Genomic DNA, 7,345 nt, shown 5'->3' on the forward strand with positions numbered 1-7,345 from the left:
AGAGAGAGAGAGAGAGCCTCTTATTTCTCCACTTCTAATCTTCGTATAATAGGGTAACTCCGGTATATACGCCGCATCTATCAACTTAAACTAAAACTTAATTTATTAAGTATTATTTACTGTGTTTAAAATAAACGAACTATATCAGTAAAAACTTTGTACTGTCTACTACTATGAAAAAAATGTTAGAAATCCGAAATATTTATTTTTCACATTAAAAAATAAACTTTTTGAAATCCTTGTATTTTTGCCATATATCTCATAGGGGTGGGATATATGGCTATTCATAAGAGGAGAAGGGAGGAAGTATGTACGGCTCATGAAAAATTTATAAATAATGTATATAAATAAGACGTAAAATGACATAATAATTTATAAAATGTGTTTAGAAAGTTTTATTAAGGAATAGAAATAGTAAATATGTATATGAAATAATCAATAATAATTACAATCTTTCTACATATATTACAAGTGTTATAATATGAAGTACATATTTCATAGAATGCGTTTATTGCATTTAGTGCACTGAATTCAATCTGCGCACTTTGTATGCTTTGGGCATAAATCCCCGTTCGCTAAAAATGCCGCTTATCCCAAACAGATTATATAAGACAACAAACTACTAAACAAAGAATACAAAAGCAAAGCACTTGTATTTTGCTATACAACATGCTTTACTATTCCACTACACGTATATATCACAAAATAATCACTAAGTCTTTTACACGCCCTACAGTCATTTTATGTAGACTTTAATTTATGATAGCATTACTTATTACAGTGACAAATATCGATTCAACTTACAATAATTTCATTAATATTAACAATAAGAAACTGAAATTATAACACAATACTAATATAACTAATGTAACAAAATAGTTATGGGAAAATTAGCCTCACTCTTTTTATTTTTTCTAATTTCTGCACAGCATAAATCTCAGCGCAGCGAATTTGCCGAAGTTACCCTATATTTTTTTCAAATATTCTATTTCATAGCTGACTAAATTTTTGAAAAAAGCTTTTTTATTCTAAGATTCTAATATTTTTTTCTTAAGTAATTGTCACTTTAAGCCAATTTCGATTAATATTTTTAAGTTACAAGGTTTTAAAACAAAGAAGGACGGAATATTGATCTCTTGAGATTTAAGAATATTTAATATGACTTTATGTGTAGCGTGAGAAAGTTAAGATTTGTTGTTAGATTGTTAAATTGAACAAATACAAGTGTTGTTTGTCTAATGAAACTTAATTCTCTTGAGGTAGGAATATAGAAATATTCGAGCATAAATTATATCTGTGTTTTCGTCATATGTGCTCTTGTAGGAAAGTATAATGAATTTGCCGCACTGACAATGTGAAACTGGAGATTATCGTGAAGCTGCGAACTATACGATGAAATGGATCTTCGTGGTTTTAAATTACTAGGAAACACGAATGCCTGTGGAAAGAAAGATGTAATGGATGAGATTTTAAGTGGATTTATCCCTTTATCGCTCGTACGTTTTGCTCATTCATCGTGCATACGTCACTATAGTTGCTTCTGCAGCGTGCAAAAGCGAAGAGTTGTTCATATTACATTTTGGAGTGACTTTTTGACATACGCATTAATCGGTAATCTGATTTTAAAATATCATGGTGCTATGTACAATATTAATTTGAGATATTTCATGAGAAATTTGAAGATAGAAAGACATTCATTCATATTGTGATACCTAAAACAAAATTTGTCATTCTTATCGAATTCTAAATACAGCTTCAGAATAAAACAGAATAATTCCTAGTTGAAGATAAAAAAAATCCTAAGATAACACTAATATTTTTAAAAATATTTAAGGATAATTCTTAAAATATATAATTTCTGATTATACATATATATATATATATATATATACACACACACATACACACTTTATTATTAGAAATTTAAAGGCAAATAACATCTCAATTATGTATTATGAAGTTGTAACAAGAACAATAAATAAATGAATTAAAAAAATATAGTAATATTAACAATTTGTAGTAAATATTATAGTTAATATTACTATATTTTTTAGTTCATATAACTTTTTGTTCTCTTATTGTTTTCTTATTACAATTTTATTTATTGTTCTCTTATTACAATTTTATAATGTATGTAATTGAGGTGTAATTTGTCTTCAAATTTCTATGTATACTTTTTTCTAACTGAGTTGAGAGATTAGTATTTTTATAAGACTTTTTATAAAACTACTTTGTGAAACAGTTCATTTTGTTTTAATGATAAAAATTATTTTTACCATTGTTAAATGGTATGCGTATACATAAACCTTAGCACACGCATGTTATCATACGTGTGATATAGTGTTTCGATTTTACAATCGAGGATGACACGATAAATAGATAAATAATGAATAATCGATTTGCTGATAACCGTATAAATGGGATAATGTGCTGAAAACAAAGTAGTGGTCGCTTTTGGGAATACCGAAAACGATTTTGCATTTTCAAGAATACAATGCTGTACTGTGCGGCAAAATTTAGGATATAGCCGGTAATCTTTGATTTATCTATTTAATTATTCGCACGACAGAGTATATTTTGCGTTGAATTTCAGGAGGTCCCTCATCGCTTATTAATATTACACGGGATATACACGGAAAATTCATACATGATATAATAGTTCTCTGTCGAATTTGATGAGGATTTGCTTTGAGTGAAAATGTGATGGTAGATTACTATATTCAACTTTTACATTAAATCTTGAATTAAAATTTTACTAATATAGATATTGATATATTATTCTCTTTGCTTTCAAAATTAATATTAGTTAGTTAGATAGGTTTCTAAAAGATATAATTATAGTATCACTAGTGGCCATCTTTTTGCGAGCACGTAATTAAATTTGCTTTAGTCAGGCAATATATACTATATATACAGAAGCTTCGATGTGGTCACTTGGGTCACTCGCTGATGAAATTTTCATTAAATCATGTTACCGTAAAAGGCAGACAGTAGCGAGTAGATTTGATGACTAAATCTAATCTTACTATCACAAGTTGTGTCTTTGGCTACGTATACACACTTGTAATCTCGAAAAAATTATGAATTAGAAATTTATTATTAATTTTTAGAAACGAGAAAACAATTAAAAAAAGATATTTTAAATTTTTCGGACTGTCCAAATTGAATAATTTGATAATATCGCTACTTTACTAAATTTTTTCACTGAAAATTTTTTTGTTCCGACATTATGTTATCAAATTTTCATCAACTTTTTTTACTGTTATATAATTATAATTCATAAATATATCTATGTAGCTTAGTAAAAAAACAAATAAAAGAAGAGAAAAAGAGCAAAAAAGTGATCATGTTTTCTTTTTCTGTTGCGAAATTGTAAGACAGAGATTTGTTTCTCGCCAAAGAATCAATATTGCAACGTTTCCTTCATGAAACACTCACTTGTTTGTTTCAGGAGAGTGACGTGGTATCTGCCACTGTGCTGTGAGATGTCAAGCAAGGTAAGACTCGAATTGAATTTTTCGAAACGTTGGTCGCGCGCATCGTCGCCGCGGTAACGTTGAATGAAATTTTCAGTAACCTATTTCCGCAATAGTCGACGTGTCGGCGTGTTACAACTTTTGCAATGCGTTTTGCGCGCTCGACGGTTTCTGGCCTCATGTCGGGTAGCATCGTATTTTGACGAGCGTTTCGAAATGCTGTTTCGTCACCACTTATAGCGACGTGTTCTGTAAAAATAAAATGCTTCCATATTTTGTTCGCAATCAACGTAATGATGTGATGCGCATAGCAATTTAAGCGCGACAGTTTGGAAATGTTTAGCTAATTGACTATGAATTGGTCAATATATCATTCTTTAAATAATAATGAAATTGAATAGAAATTTATTGAACAGACAGTTAATTGGATTCATAACTACTTTTATATATCAAAGGAACAATCGCTCAATTCCTTGAGTTAAATAACATTTTGTTATTTTTAACTTTCATATATGTCTCAAAATGTAAATTAATTCATTTCTGTAGTTCAAATTAAATAGTGTCCACAATAACGTATGTAGTCAATATATAATAAACTAAATTTGAGTGAAATTTAATACATTTTCTTGTTGAGTTAAATTGTTTAATTCTATTATTTTAGTTAAATTAACGATATATTGAAGAAGAGCAGTGCTCTATATAAAAATAATTAAAAATAACTAGCGGCGACCTATATAAAAATAATTAAAAATAACTTAAATAAGATATAATTTGACGTGAATAGAAGCAAACTGCCGGTACTACTGATTAATACATTTATTGTTTCCATATAATTATTTATATCCATAAAACAATTTGGATAAAACAATTTGAATAATAAAATTTATGTCTGTAATATTACAAAAATATTTATAATGCTTTTAATAAACAATATTACTTTAAAATATTGTTGCCATCAGTGTAAATTGTTTTATTTGCAGTAGGACATCGCGTCTTGCGGAATGAATAATATGCTGAATATTAATAAATTGATTAATATATTTATTGATTAATATATTTATTAATTTTTCCTACGATTTTAATAGCAAAAAATTTTTTGTGGATTCATCTTTATGTTACGCTAAACAATAACATAAAATTGTTCTTATTTATGCACAGACTTTGTTATGTGTAAATTTATTAAACTTTTTGATTCACTTTTTGCGGTTTGTCATAGTAATTACTAATATTATAAATCAAATTACGAGTTAAGATTAATAAATAAGTCAATAATCAATATATTAGAAAATTTTTTTTCTAAACAAAATTACTCGATTCTTAACTAAAATAATATTGAATATTCTTTTTATCTTGCAAATTTTGACATTGATAATAAATGATGTTAGTAATAAATCTTGTTAACGAATTTAGAAGAAACTTTAATGCACTTTTTCATTTCTTACTTTTCTAACTAATATAAAAAGTGGGCGCTGATAAGATAGTGAAAAATTATAAAAAAGAAGCCATAAAATGTCTCTCGACGCGCATACTATTCCCAAAACTTTCTAAAAACTTTGTACAATACTTGCAGTGAGGCTGTGTTTGACCTCTTTTAAAGCAATTAAGACTTAATATTCCATAATCTTTTTAATTAATGCGTCTAGCGTGGTTGGATGTAAACTATGCAAAGGCATTTACAAAAAGGAAAATTTTTTTAATTTTTATGTATTTTACATAATATTTCAATATTTTATAGTTTTTTTTGTAGTGAGTTTTAAATTGTTTTAAACTTAAACTTGCAAAAATATATCAGATTTAGGAGATTAGCAAATTATATAGATTTAGCGATCTGTTAAAATTTATAAATATACGTATATTGAAGCACATATTATGATTTGATACATAACATTATGATAACGTAACAATTTCAGTTTAATTTCCTCTTGAGTTTAAGTAAATCTAAACTATATATCTTCAGATGTGCATACTTAAATCTCTCTAAACTCTACTTGATATTGCGTTGCTAAACTCAACATTTGCCGATGTTTAGATCAGGCTAGATCAGGCTCTAAACGCCGCTGGTAATCTCATGCATCCCTTAATTTGCGTACGCATTGCGTTTCAATCAAAATAGGCGCCCGAGCATAGCGTAAGCATTACAAGTTTTCGATTAATCATAGCCTTCTACTCTAATTTCGAAAACAGTCGCTTTGGTAGCGCGCACGTCATAACTTATCTACTACTTTCGAACATTGTCATGGAAGACGCGAGATATTGATTTCTCTCGGTTCTCTCGAATAAGTGACTATTGTTTATAACAGAATAACCGTCTCAATTATTTTCGGCTTTGTCCTGAAATTATCCTATATTATGTTCCTAAGCGCAAGATTATCATAAACGATTCCCGATTCAGTTGAGCACAAGATGTTTCTATGAGGTCCAGTGATCGATGCATTAACGAGGAAACGCGTGCATTTAACGTTATATAATACTCAATATTGAGATAATATGCATAAATGTTGAGCTTTCTTGTATTGTTTTATTTAAACTTTATTTGCTTCTTTGATTGCTCTTAAACTAGAGAGTTAAATTAAATTGGTCTATAAAGATTGGAATTTTATAGATTCAATGTTGATTTCTTTCTTTAAACAGAGATAAAACATTCTATTGAATCAATGATTTAAAGCTTTGATAGCACACGATACACTATAAATGATAGTTACAATATAAAATCATTTCTTTTATCTAGTTATTTTCTGTGACTGTCTGGTGATTTTATTTTATCACTATTCTGCCGCAATTTATTGGTCACTAATAATATTAGAGAAATTCAAATTCCTTGAATTTATCTATGTTATAGAAAATTTCTTGTGCAGTAATGTAAAATAAAAAAATGTATATATTTATTAAGTATTATTGTATGAATACGTACACATATATAAAACGATAACTAATAGTTAATTAATGTAAGTTTAAATAAAATAAAAAACGAAATTTAATGTACGTATTTAAAATTTTGATTTCTTTGAATATCAGTACTTCGAGTTTTTTTAAACTTAATAAATATATTTAAACTTAAGAAATTCGAGAAGGATCTTATATATTACACATACATAATATATAAGATCCTCCTCGAATTTCTTAATCTTAAGAAATAGAAATTTTAAGGAAAGATAAAAAAACTCAAAACACTGATATATATTCGCGCGCGTGTGTGTATGTATGTGTTGGTTAGTGTGTATATATTCATATGTATATACTTACCGCATGAAATCTATATAACTCTCTGTTAATTATTTTTAATTAAAAATTATATCTTCTTATTTAGAGTATCACTTTTATATTGGTTTCTAATAAATGAAAAATGATAAAATGTTAATTTTCTAAATTTAGAGAATTTATTTTAAATTTAATTCAATCCAATTTAATTATAACGATTAGCTAATCCAATTTAATTATAACGATACAATATCTAGCGAAATTGATAGAAATCTAAACGTTAAAAAATTTAGTTTTCGTGTCGTGTATTTTATGTACGCGCGCGCGTTTGTGTGTGTGCATGTGTTTGCGTGTGTATTTGACAATGGTAATGAAAACTTCAAACTCAAACAATTGCATATAACATTACGTATACAGGATACATGTAGTGAATGCAGTCTATATAGGTCTGCTGCAATAGCCATTTCTATTTTACTTTGAGTAGAGCTGCCGACACTTTAATCGAACTGCGGTAAACAGGTATTCAGGTGAGTTTACAGTCGGAATCGATGAATTTCGCACTATAGACGATTTCGCAATGTGAGCTGCAGCTTCTCTTTCTCTATAGCCGATGTCTACTGAGTTCTTCGCTAAGTAGAAATAATCGGACTCACCGTCTCTCTCTCTCTCTC

The 7,345-nt window shown here is 28.1% G+C and overlaps 1 pseudogene; it reads left to right on the forward strand.

Annotated features, from left to right (window-relative positions):
* LOC105627793 overlaps positions 1-7,345 on the forward strand; it is a 109,692-nt pseudogene that overhangs the window by 48,164 nt on the left and 54,183 nt on the right.

The sequence above is a fragment of the Atta cephalotes genome (assembly GCF_000143395.1).
Source record: "Atta cephalotes unplaced genomic scaffold scaffold00010, whole genome shotgun sequence".
NCBI classification, from domain to species: Eukaryota; Metazoa; Arthropoda; class Insecta; order Hymenoptera; family Formicidae; genus Atta; species Atta cephalotes.